Source organism: Phoenix dactylifera, unplaced genomic scaffold (assembly GCF_009389715.1).
Source record: "Phoenix dactylifera cultivar Barhee BC4 unplaced genomic scaffold, palm_55x_up_171113_PBpolish2nd_filt_p 002370F, whole genome shotgun sequence".
Lineage (NCBI taxonomy): Eukaryota > Viridiplantae > Streptophyta > Magnoliopsida > Arecales > Arecaceae > Phoenix > Phoenix dactylifera.
The window spans coordinates 3,774-17,622 of NW_024069601.1; the positions used below are offsets into that span (position 1 = coordinate 3,774).

Below are 13,849 nucleotides of genomic sequence, written 5' to 3' on the forward strand. Positions count from 1 at the left end.
TGTGTTTTCAGACAGAATGGTAGCGAGCCATGCCAAAAAAAAATAAGCTAGTTTGGAATTTCTCGATGGAGTAATTTGTATTTTGGATTATGATTAAAGTATATTTTGACTGATATAAAGTGGAACCATGGCATTTGCTACACCCCTCAGAAAACGCAATTGTTGACACGAAATATAAAGATTGCATAATTCAGATAGGGGAAAAAGAATTAGAGACAAATCTTTTACAGCTTGACATGCAAGACTTGATATTATCTTGGGCATGGACTGGATGTCACGGTATACGCCCACATGATTGTTACCACAAGAGGGTGGTATTTCGATACCTGGGGAGCAAGAATTTTCTTTCAGGGCGATATACCCCTTCAAGATGCTCCTACACTACACTTTATTTCCGCCTTGAAAGCTGGAAAGGCTGTGAGAAAAGGGTGTAAGGCCTATCTGGCCTGTGTAATGGATACCCAGAAAGAGACCAAACTGGAAGATATTCCAGTAGTCAGAGAATATCCGGATGTCTTTCCGGAGGAATTACCAGGATTACCCCCAGACCGAGAGATCGAATTCACAATCGACCTCGCACCAGGAGAGGGGCCAGTCTCCAAGGCTCCTTACCGGATGGCCCCTGTTGAGTTAAGGGAATTGAAGGTACAACTACAAGAACTCCTGGATAAAAAGTTCATCCAGCCCAGTGCGTCGCCATGGGGAGCTCCTGTCCTATTTGTGAAAAAGAAAGACGGGAGTATGCGGCTATGCATCGATTACCGGGAATTGAACCTGAATCCGAGCCCAATTAAATTGGGCTAAGTCTGGACGAGCCCAGACTATGAATTTAATCAAAATTAAGCCCAAATTGGATGAGGCCCAAACCCAATTCAGCTGGAATTGGTCCTAACAGACCAAACTAATGGAAATCGGCTCAATTAAAGCCCAATTAAAGCCCAATTTAACTGACAGAAGGTCGAATTGACCTTGGGCTAATCCTGACTCAGACCCAAATGAGCCACGTTGACCAAATCAGAGGACCCAATTGGCTAGAAAAGGTTGGACCCAATTATAAACGAGGCCCAATCCTTTAATTAAAAACCCAATCTGGTTTTAAATCGAATCCCAAAGGCTTCAAATTGGACTTGGGCTAAATCCTTGGATAGGACCCAAGCAAGTAAGTTCATAGTATGATGAACTAAGAAATTTTATAATAAATGAAGGGGAATAATGTAATCCCTATGATGTTGTTTTAGGTGATTGAGGATTAGTCACCTGGACTTGAGCAATTTGGAAAGCGAATTGAGGTAAGTAATCTGTCTTAATCCTATCGTAGATCTTGTAATACGTTTTATAAGATGAACCAGTGTTTTTTTTATACAATTTGAATTGTATGCATGATTAGTGAAGAATGTAAGTAACCTGTCCTAATCCTGTTATGGATCATATTATGTTATTAATGTTTCCTAAGCATTTATTTTAAGTATATATGTTTCATGCCTGATATGTTACAATGCATAAGTAACTTGCATGATCCCAGAAGCTATGGCTATGTATGCGACATGATGATACTGATATTTTAATCATGCATGTAAGTTTATAAAGTCTTAGTTAGCCAAGAGGCACTGTAACGGGCTCAAAGATGCTACTGATCGAATGCAACTGAGCTGGCCTTGCTAGTGGCCGAGAATAACTTCGCTGGCCTTGCTAGTGGCCGAGAATGACTAGCTGGCCCCGCCAGTGGCCGAATGGACTTCGTAGTAGCATCCGAGAGAAAAAGGACCACGGCATGCCGGGGGCACGGTTTCATATGCATATATTATGAAAATTGTTGTGATTTGCACTACTGCTTTGTTTAAATCGCATACTTATTATGCCATGATGATTATTAGATAAACATGCATGTCAGCTTCTCAAAACCCTGATTTACATGTTTAGTCTACTGGTTGATCCGGTAGGATTATGCAGGATTACTTACTGAGCCGTGTAGCTCATATCCGTTTATTTACTTTTTTTTTTTAGATCCTCACCACTGATAGCTGCCAGAGACACGTTAATTTGGTATTAGCGCTTCTTTCTTTTGGGGTAAAGCAAGTATATACTTTTGTGTATATAAACTACGTAGAAGCTCTGTATTTGGGTACTGACCAGCATGTTGTACTAGATGAATACACATGAAAAGATTTGGTTGGTTTGACTACCCTATTTCCCAGGTATGAGGCTGCGTGCTATTGTGGGCGGTAGTCGGCAATAGCACGGCCGTGTCACGGATCCGGATCCGGGGCGTGACATCTAGTGGTATCAGAGCAATAGGTTAACCATGAGTAAAATTTTAAGCTTTAATAAGGAAATGGGTAGTTAAGTCTCATTTAGTGAGATTCCGCATAACCGGAAAGGAAAGAAAAGATTTTATTGGTCGTATCATCGGTCAGTCACGAAAATTGCTTGACACCTAGTGGTATCAGAGCTTCGTATTTTGGAGAAGCTTATATACTTCTGTACATATGAATAGCCTAGAAGTTCTGTATTTTTGGTTTTCAAACTTGAAGGTTGTACTGCAAACTTTTAATATATATATATAAGGATAAATCCTTTTGGCTACCTGTTACCCTGTATGAGGCTGCGTGCTACTGTGGGCGATAGTCGGCAATAGCAGCGGCCGTGTCACGGAACCGGATCCGGGGCGTGACAAGCAGCGCCCGCGGACGGCTGCGGTGAAGGATAGTTTGGTCAACATCAGATCACCGCGCTTTGGTGATGTTGGAAACCCGTCCTCAAGGACGGGTATCCGATCACTGGACTGGACGGTGATCTAAAAAGTGGGGTGATCCGATATCACCGCGATGAAACCAAACACGGTGATTTTATCACTTCATCCGGATCACTCTTGATCCTGCGGTTATCACCCCATACCAAACGCCCCCTTAAAAGAAATACAGCTGACATCCTCTATAAGCCGCTTTTCCAAACTCTGCAATTTTGACAGAAGTTATATTCTTTTGAAGAAATGTAATTCTTGACCTATTTTACACCATGATTATCTTAAAGCTGATTGTATTTTCCCTTTCAATAAATAGTTTGTTAATATCCTTGCTTTGGTGATGCAGTCATATGAATTTATAAGAAGCCTTTGATAAAGAAACACGGCGAGCAATTAAATGAAAGGCTAAAAGTAATCCTCCGTATTTTGCATGAATTTGCAAACACTTTTCCGCATCTCCAATTGCAAATAACTTGCCACGCATGTGAGAACCCATGCGAGCGTATATTTAGTCCCATATCGGTTATTCGTCGAGAAGATCTTGGGTACTTATACAGGATCAAAGAATCCAAATAAAATATTTTGGCTAGCCATTTTGGGTAAGGTTCTGGATTGTTACAAATGGTATCAGAGCGAACTCAGCCCATAGCCTATGTGGACTATAAGACACTGCAGCTAAGTTTATAGAGGCTGATCACGTTGAATCCTTAGCTTGACGAGGACGTCAGGGTTTGATCGAGAGGAGTATGTGAGGATCCATGTGGGCATGTATTTAGTCCCATATTGATTATTCGCCGAAGAGATTTTCGGTACTTATGTAGGATCAAGGAACCCACATAATACCTTCCGGCTAGCCATGTTGAGTGAGGTCCTGGGTGTTACAACGTATGCACAAGTGACAAGCTCTAACCCAATCGAAGGTCGGTGGGTAACATTGCAACATTCTGAAAAAATGAACAATGGTTATTACAACAATTGAAGATGGAGAAGGATATTCGCAAAATCATGCAAAATGTAGAGGATTATTTTTTTTTAGCCTAAATGAAAATAGAGCGAACATATGAAACAAAAGACAATGTAGAGAGGATATTTTACTTATGTTGTTCCATATTTGGTTAATCGGTCCCCATTACATTCTGCAAAATGAATAGAAAAGTTGTTCAATATATCAGCCACCATTCAAAAAGATTTTGACAGTTTGCTGTAAAAAATGGCAACAACTTTTTATGCACCGGTAGAGAATGTCAACTCAAGGAGACCCAGAGTATCTGAAAATATTAATGCAAGTATAATGAAAGATTTCACAATAGTGAGAAATTTATAGCTAACAAAACCGTTTGTTGCTTCAATGACAATCCAAATCATAACTTATATAACACACAGAGACAATCTAAATGGTTGGCTGTAGATCATCTTTAGTGCACGTTTATAGCCAACAAAGACAGCAGTATGATCCTTTGCAGCTAGCCGAACCATCTCCCGTTCTGGTGATAGTCCAAACTCCAAAACATGGTCAATAGAAGACAACTGCAAAAATACGGGGCATGCTATCTATTTCTCATCTTATTGGAGAGTGTCATGATATATTTGGTCGGGTAGAGTTAGGCTCTAAATAAAAATGGAAATAAGTGATTTCTACTCTTTCCGTTTAGTTGGGAGAAGTTTCATTTCTATTCTCATTCCCATTTTGGGAGAAATGAGAATACTCCGATCCCTCAAAACCCAATCCCAAGCCTCCCGGCTCTCCCTCTAGTATTCAAAATCCATTCAACTAGGTTTACTTAAAAACATTGAGGATGCATTTAGTTTGCGCTCCGAATCGGAATTAGAAGTCGAATGGTTAGAACCGGAATGGTCATATTTCCTGGTACAATGTTAAAATCACCATTTATCCCAAAAGCTTAAGCTATTAGATAAAGTAGATTTATTTATATATTTTATATTTTCTTACAACATTTAGTTCATGGCTGAAATCAAAATCGAAATCATATGTGAATATTGGGGGAGAGTTGGGATTGGGTTTTGGAGAATTAGATCATTTCTATTTTTCTCTAGAATCGGAATGAGATTAGGATTTCTTCTAACTAAATAGTTGGAATAGGAGTCACTTATTCTCATTTCTATTCTAGAGCCTAGCTCCCCCGACCAAACATGGCTTGATTTTCCAAAAATACGTTTATGTTTAATTGATTTTCTAACAATACCTCATCTCGCTATTCTGATTCCAATTTCAGTTACGAACCATGCTTATTGGAAAATATGACCATTTTGATTTCCATTTTAATCCATTCCGATTTCGACTTTGATTCTTGTTGCAAGCCAAACACACCCATAGGACCTGTTTGAGCATTCTTAAATGATTGAGCTGAAAATCCAATAGAAATAAGCTTGTTAGCCTATCTATCTTTTATTTTCTAAGAGCCTATTCAAACCCACTCTAGATCCCAACATTTGGGTTGCAAAAAAAAAAAAAAAAATCCAATAGAATTTGGGTTGGGTGATATTTAGTTGATACAAGATCGTGCTCAAATAAATAGCCTGATCAAGCAGTTTTACAGAATTTTCAGCCTAATCCTATATAAATATGCAATCAGGCTCTTAATTGAATTTTCTTTCTCTTTTCCTATCTTACATGATTGACTCAAACATGGCGTTAACCATCTTTCATTAGGGAACTAATGCTAATCCATAAGTTTGTGGATAAGAATATAAAATTACACATCAGATTAGAGGGGACAAATGCTTTTTTTTTTTTTTTTGTCAACCGCTATCCTCTTTTTTTGATACACTACTAATGTTATCCTTTAGAAGATAAATACTTCCTCGATAGGGAAACCGTAGGAGCTACGTAGGATGGCCACGTAGCGTGTCAGACTCCCTTACCACCTCCGACCCGGCGACCGGTCCACCATTTCCTAATCTGTACTCCACCACTCCTTGGCCGTCGGATCAGTGGTTTCGCACAGGAGCCGGATGGATCATCCAATACGCGGTTCACTCGGCCTCGGTCCAAGCTGACTCGGACCGTTATCCATTGCGCCGGGAACTTGGAAACATAAACCACAGAACAAAAGAAAGAAAAAAAACGTAGACTTTAGATCAGGTTTGGAAATTTATTCTGTATCTTTTCTATGCACCAAATGAGGATAATTAGATATTGGAGGAAGGATTGTTATTTATTTTTAAACCATTATTCTTGTCCTTCACCAATAATAACATTTGGGATAAACTAATCATAGGCTTTAGCTTAGCTTGTCCTTCCCCTCTAGTTTAAGCTCAAATCATGGTGAATGAGGCCTGTTTGAGAACATGTTTAACATGGACGGACTTTTGGTCTAATAACTTTCTCTAGTGCACAATGTAGGTACCCAATATAAAATTGTCTCAAATACTCTGAAATAGAGATCCCAACAACTCTGTACTATTAGATGGTCCACCGTCCTTGCATTCATATCTGCTGTTCTACATGGGAAAATTCGTACAGAAGCAAAGGGGAAAATTAGTAGCATCACGGTCGAGCACGTCAAGGTCAGGATTTTTCTCTTCTTTTCTTGCGTGTGACAGTTTCTAATTTAGAACACCCAATCCCTCCGCTGTCTCTATATATACCTTAACCAGGTGAATTCCCAGAACACAATCTTTCCCGCTCCTTACTCGTATCCACCCTGGATAAGTTTGGTCCTGAAGCATGGAGAAGAAGAAAAGCTCGGGTTGGCATTTGCTCTGTTTCTTCAGCTGCTCTGCTCGGTTGCCGGGCTGGACCGGAGCCAGTTCCCTTCATCATTTCTCTTTGGAACTTCGACTTCTTCTTACCAGGTAACATCCATTAACTTGTATCTTTTGGTGGGTCAAGCTTTTCGCCATAATTTAAAAAAATGGCCGTTGAAATGACTTCAGAGGCCACTCATATAAGTATTCCTCTGTTTGCAGCAGTTTTTATAATCATCCTATTGTTCATATTAATGACTAACCTCCATAACAGCCATTATTTTTCATTATATTCTTCTCTTTTTTGAAAGGATTTTTTTCATTTTAATCATCGATAATGGTCTTGAAGGACTTGTTCTTTTTTTTTTCTCAGTAAGGAATATGAGCAAGGAATAGGTGGGCAGAAATCAACTGCACAAGAGTTGAATATCTTTTTATAAAAATATTTGTTGGCATCCATTCACAGACTGATTTTCCCCCCTACCTCTTAAAAACTTTTCATGCTCGGAGTAGAAGCAAGCAAACTAGAATATACTGCTTATTTTTGTAACAAGACCGAAATTACGATAAAAGGGTAAATGCTAAAAAGCTGCAAGCAAAGATCTTCTTTTTACTGCAGAAAAGATTAACAGGCTCATTAAAATGATAATTTTTTCAGTTTTCTATATTTAGTGGATTTAATTTGGGTGGTAAAGAAGTTGTTAATCACTCATCTCTTCAAAGATTATTCAAGGAGAGATGGGAAGAAAAGGAGCACTCGTTTGTAGGGTTTCACATAAACCAGATATATGGTGGACTTCTGGAAGAGGATGTGAGGAAGTTAAAAGAAAAGCTATAGTGTCTCAACCTGCTCCAAGAAAAAGTTTCAGGCTCACGAAAAGGTTTGGTGATTTGCATCATAGATGCCCTGTCAAAAACATTGACATCCCAAATGAGGCCAATCTCTGTACAATCCAATTGCAGTATTTGACATGACGCTGGATTCAAACAATCTCTCTATCCATCCATCTGTTTGATTGATTTGGTCCACAGCAGTACTTGTATAAAAATTCTTCACGGGACTTTGCCGAGTTTAGGGAGGCCGTCGGTCCCACGCCTACTCGCCTAGTTCTATTAGGACCGTACCTAGTGGTCGGTGAAAAGGCATCACAGCACAACAACGGCTCTGACCAAATCTTTTTACTAGATTCTTATTTTCAAAACATCATATTTATTTGCGACGTCACGTCCTGCGAGGTGGGATGAAAATAAGGGAAAGCAATTGAAAAAGGTTACGAGGGTTACATGAATTTTGTACGTGGAGAAAATTACAATCGCATGTATCATACGCCAATCACAGACGTTCATTTTATAAACCTCCTTCATCATACACTCATCTTGATAATTGACACAAAAAAAAATAAAACATTTGTCATTGGCATTGATGCATCATCACATATGGTATAAGATAAATTTCTCAGACTTATATAGGCCCTGCAGTTATTTTCCTCTCATGCCCCTCAAATGCGACAGCAGACAAGCTAAATACGGATAAATTCTCGATCCGAAAGGCAAGCCTACTGCATGAGTATCTATTGTTTAAGTTGGTAAAATCTTTTATTTTGGTCTCACTCTTACTTTTCGTGTTGATCATGCTTCTCCCTACCCTTCCTCCCCTTCGGTACTTACTCATGATGGCTCAATCTAATCCAAAACAGCATGAAAACCCTTGTATAACGGTCAATAGCTGAAGTTGATATTAACTGCTACAACAGTTGCAGTAGTCTTCATTTGCTCATCTTGCCTGAGCCCAAGGGAATGGGAAAAGATGCTCAACAATAAGAAACAACAGCATTGTTTGACCAATCACCATTCACGAGACAATAAGTTGAATTTGATATTATTGTTTCATTTAGATAAGCAAATAAAAGTTAAGTAACAGCCATTATTTAATTAACACAAACTGTAACTTTACATTCTCATTTTTTAATATATATAATGTAGTAGATGCCTGTCAAAATCATTAGAATGGCCATTAATATTATAATGGCTGTTATTCTAAATCTTGAAATTCATCTATTTTTAATCTAAAAGAATTACCTGGATAGGTCTAGCCTAGGCTTGCTTCAGCCAGAACAAGCAAATGAACCAAAACCAGAAGTGTTGGGTTCCTGGTGTGATGACAAATAATGAATACATAAAAAGAATTTTTAGATAAATTTAAAGGAGTTCAGTGAATTATAGGACCAATTATGATATTTGATATATTTCATAACTTGTTCAAAGGCTTTTGGTGACTCACAATTATCTTTCAGATTGAAGGTGCATACCTAGAAGGTAACAAAAAGCTTAAGCAATTGGGATGTATTCACTCATGTACCAGGTAAGTTATTTCCTTTTCCAAACTTCAGAAATGCTTGCAGTGCTTAATTGAGCTTCAGAGGATGGATTAAAAAGGATTTTGGAAAGAAGAAATGGATATTAAAGCTTCTAGCTTAGGGCTTTGGCATAGTATTCCACAAAATCTATGTGAACCAAAATTAGTTGAACAAGGACTTTATGCCATTTGTGCCTCACCTCAAATGCCCCAACTAGTGGTCCATGAATTTATTTCATTCATTAAATCCATAAGCCGGCTGCCACTTCATGAAGCTCATGAGGTATGGCTAGCCACTTGCAGTCTAAGCGACAAGGACTTTACCTTGCTTGAAAAGCTGACATTTTCAGTCAATTCTTCTTTTTAAAAGAGAAAAAAAAATTAGAATTCACATTTCAAAAATCGAGAGTATATTATTAAGTTAGATAAACAATAAAAGGATGGTTATTTAGTTGGAGGATCAGAAGTTTAGAACCATCCATTGTAGCTATTACATGCAAGTCTAGTATTAAAAACTGGGAATCTAGGAGCACCTTGGCCAGACTAGAACTCAGGAACTCCTCCAAACTAAGGAGCCAACCTGCTACTCAGGCTACAAATTGATTAGCTCAATTATCTGGTTTTACTTTATTTGCATTCCCTTGCGCCCTTTATAAAGATATAACATTTGAACTTGTAAGATTTTAATGTGTATGACATGTCAAACTTGTGGTGATGGCACAAGCAATCCCAACTCACGGCAATGGAAGAGCACAATTTGTTAGCTCATAGTTTGTATTCTCTTAAAAATATTGAGGCATCATATATTTCTCAGAGATTAAAAATTCACGAAGAAGATTTTTTTCTCTTCCCTTTTCTGCAAAGATTTACTGTTCTAGATGGATCTTCAATATTTTTTTTTTTTGCTTTTGTGTGTTTTATTCAGGTCATATCGAGGACAGCAGTGATGGAGACATTGCTGATGATCATTACCATCTCTACAATGGTGAGGATTTTTGGAGGCTTCGATTATCAGAATATTATCCACCACAATTCTTACATAACATTTATATGCTTAATAAGACCGACCACACAAACTATACAGATTTAGAATAGGTTGCACCAAAAGATGATGCGGGACAGGCAGGAATATATGGTGAAATGGTTCATAACTACTGTTATTAGTTACTTAGGCTTATGAGACATTAAGTCATTACTATTGTTATTAGTTACTTTGGCTTATAGAGCCCATTAAGTCATTGTATAAATTGAGAATTTCGCTATTATGTGAGTTGTTATGCAATGGTTACTTAATAATAGTATTAAATATTGAAAGATTTTTTTCTCTCAAAATAATACCATAAGATTTGACTTACTGGAGTGTTGTTTCAAACAGGAGGATATCGAAACTGAATGCACCATCTTGGTGTCAACTCTTACAGATTCTCTATATCTTGGTCAAGGATTTTACCGCAGTGAGTCCTAGTCTAATGATGGTACTTTAACATGTTCGCATTGACTGATGATTTAGTTTCACTAAGGAAATTTTGTCTATTTGACAACAGGAGGTAGGTTTGGGAAGGTTAATTCAGCAGGCATCGCATTTTACAACAGACTTATTGATGCTCTGCTACTTAAAGGTATTACCTCTTTTTTTCCCCTTTTTTTTTGGCTGCTTTCCTTGTTTCATAGCATGAAATATGAATCTAAATTGCAAGTAAACTGAACGTTTGTCTATATAACAATTGATTTTGTAATATTAACATAGCTGATATTCCTTTTTTATTATTGATGCAGGGATGCAGCCATTTGTTTACATTAAATCACTATGATATTCCTCAAAGAACTTGAAGATCGATATGGTGCATGGCTGAATCCCCAAATACAGTATAATCTCTTTCCTTCACTACAAATCATCTTCACTTCTCGCTTTTTTTTGGACAAATAATAAAAATATCCCAAGTATGTAAGCATTTAAGTGGGAGGATTAATCCAGAAAATATGATACACCTTGCACACTGACACATACCAAGTGCTTGAGCTAAGTAGCACCTCATCAAACAATCTTGGTAGATCTAACTTAGCTTGGACTGTTCTAGTTTCTTTCTTTTTTCTGTTTGTTTTCAAATGCAGGAAAGACTTCGGACATTATGCAGATGTTTGTTTCAGAGCATTTGGGAAGAAAGTTAAATATTGGAGTACATTCAATGAGCCAAACGTTGTTGCGACAAAAAGGTTTTATGACTGGAGAATATCCTCCTCAACATTGCTCGAAGCCGGTTTGGTGATTGCCTCTCTGGTGACTCAAATATAGAACCATATATTGCTGCACATAACATCATACTAGCCCATGCAACTGCAGTCGAAATATACAAAAAGAAATATCAGGTAGTAGTCATAGCAATAGAATCAAAGTGATTTTGCTTAGCTTTATAATGAGAAATAGAGGAAATAAGACAAGACAGAACATGTCTTTTAGAGAGATTTTGGGCCAGTGTATTTTGCAACATTTTAACAGCAGCAACATAATCTCAAAAAAAATGCCTATATATATATATATATATATAATATATATATATATATATATATATTCTTCAAAATCTATATTTATGTGATGGTGGACAGAATTTTACTTTATCTATCTTGTTTCTCTTCTAGGCAAAGCAAGGAGGTTCTATTGGCATTGTAATATCCTCAAGTTGGTTTGAACCACTTAGGGATATTCCAGCAGATCGTTTGGCAGTTCAACGGGCTTTAGCATTTGAGACTGCATGGTAAATTGATGGGTATTAGAAGAATACACTAACACTTAAACTATTCATTTGCGTATTCTTTGAAATACATTATGCTCCATTTACTTAAATGAGAGTTCCCCATCATTTGCTGGTGCATTACATAAATTTACCTTAGTATTCATGATATCTGAGATATAATAACTCATGTTTGCAGGTTCCTCGATCCTATCGTATTTGGTGAATATCCTCCTGAAATGCGCCCAGATCCTAGGTTTAAGATTACCAACATTTTCATCTGAGGATAGAAGAAAATTGCAATATAAATTGGATTTCATTGGTATCAATCATTACACAAGTCACTATGCAAAAGACTGCATGTTTTTCTCCATGTGAGGAAGGCAGCACAGGGTCAACTGCATTTGTGATCAGCACTTCAGAAAGAATGGCATTCCAATTGGAACTCCGGTAAGAACAGGAAGAACAACAGTACATTTCTATGCAATAGAATTAATCAGACTAGGAGAACTAGAATAATCTTATGTAATGCGAGCTTTAAGTGACAATATAAAGCTTTTAGAACTCTAGCATCTCGCACCATTAAGACAAAACCATTTGATTTAGGACTTTTTTGACATGTCCCGCAAAGTCACTTACCCATTGAATCTTTTCTTGCAGACTTCAATGCCATCTAATTATTGTGGTTCCAGAGGGTATGGAGAAGATAGTCATGTACACTATGCAAAGATACAATAACATCACCATGGTCGTTACTGAAAATGGTAAGTAATGAAAAGCGGAAGGGTCAAATGTCATCGATATGGATTTCCTATTATTGCTTATATCTTCATCGATGCAAATTTGCATTTCCTGTCATTTAAAAATTGATGATATTTTATGATTGATTAATTGATCATCTAGACCCACGAACACAGCTACTCTTTTTTAATGAGTGGGGAAGTCTTGTTCTTCTGGTTAGCTAAACTATGGTGTAGCCAAATATTTTGGTATGCAAATAGTCAAACATTTAGTCATGGTGCGAAAGAAAAGTGTTGCATTTTCATCCTCTCCTCCTCTCTTTCCCCTCCACTTCTAACTCATTAAACTCTGATTATTCCAATATCTATTTTAGTTTCATGTGGATACTAATATAGATCTGCACAGGTTGCGCACAAGGAGTACTCGTAATGATCCAACAACAAATATGCTGAATGACAAGGACAGAGTGGAATTTTTTGCATAGCTACCTTACTGCTTTGACTAGAGCCATGAGGTGATTAATAATTATTAGGCTGTTTCATTAAAGAATATTTGTATCTTTAGACAAAAAAAATAAGATATTTATACAACATTGATGTTACATCCATAAGGAGACTTGTCAAATGCAATGAAACTACAATGTGTACAAGAAATTAAGGACATAATAAACATGAATGACTTCATAAAGAACAACATTTTGTAATGCAATCCATCTCTCTGATTTATAAAATAAAGAAAGTACTTCTTCAACTTTGCTAACCAACTGCAAGTTATTTTCTGAATGTCATATACATAGAGAATTATTTATTTTAAGTATATATGCAAAATTTTTGATACATGTTTGTGTGGTTGCAGGCAAGGAGCTTGATGTAAGGGGCTACTTCATATGGTCTCTCCTCGACAATTTTGAGTGGCTCTATGGCTATACTCAAAGGTTTGGGCTCTATCATGTGAATTTCGAGACACAAGAAAGGACTCCAAAACTATCTGCAAAATGGTTCAAAGAATTCCTAGAAGGTCCAGAAGTAATTGAAAGGATGAACATAGATCTGGAATCTCTATGATCTATATAGTAGTCGATATGGAGTGTTGATGTCTTATAATGTAATATCTCAATTAATGGGCAGCATATGGAGATAATGGAGTTAAAGATGGTTTGTCCATTCATAATCCAATCACTTTGCTTCCCTCAACCAAGTGAAACTTGTCAACCCTTGATTCTCACTGCTGGCATATTTTTGATGGCTTGGCACTATATATTTTTATGCGTGTAACAATATTGCTTTCATAAATAACATAGTTTATGTTAGACCAGAGATATGCAACCACACCTTTTATGCTAGAGGGAATGACTGAGAGGGAGAGAATCAAGCAGTTCCTTGATAGGTATTGGTTGTTTACTCAACAGGAGAAGAACGGCAATCTGAGCTTTGTCCTTAACAGCTCAAATTTATGTGGTTCCAAGAAAATCTTGCTTTAAGTCATGACTGGCAATTATATACCAACAATTGGATGGAAGCCTACAATTCGCATTGAATGGATTGGTGATTTTGCACGACTTCTTGTCTGTTC

The 13,849-nt window shown here is 37.3% G+C and overlaps 1 pseudogene; it reads left to right on the forward strand.

Moving 5' to 3' along the window:
• Nucleotides 1-291: 291 nt before the first annotated feature.
• On the forward strand, nt 292-13,408 carry LOC120109554 (annotated as a pseudogene).
• The last annotated feature ends 441 nt before the right edge of the window (nt 13,409-13,849 follow it).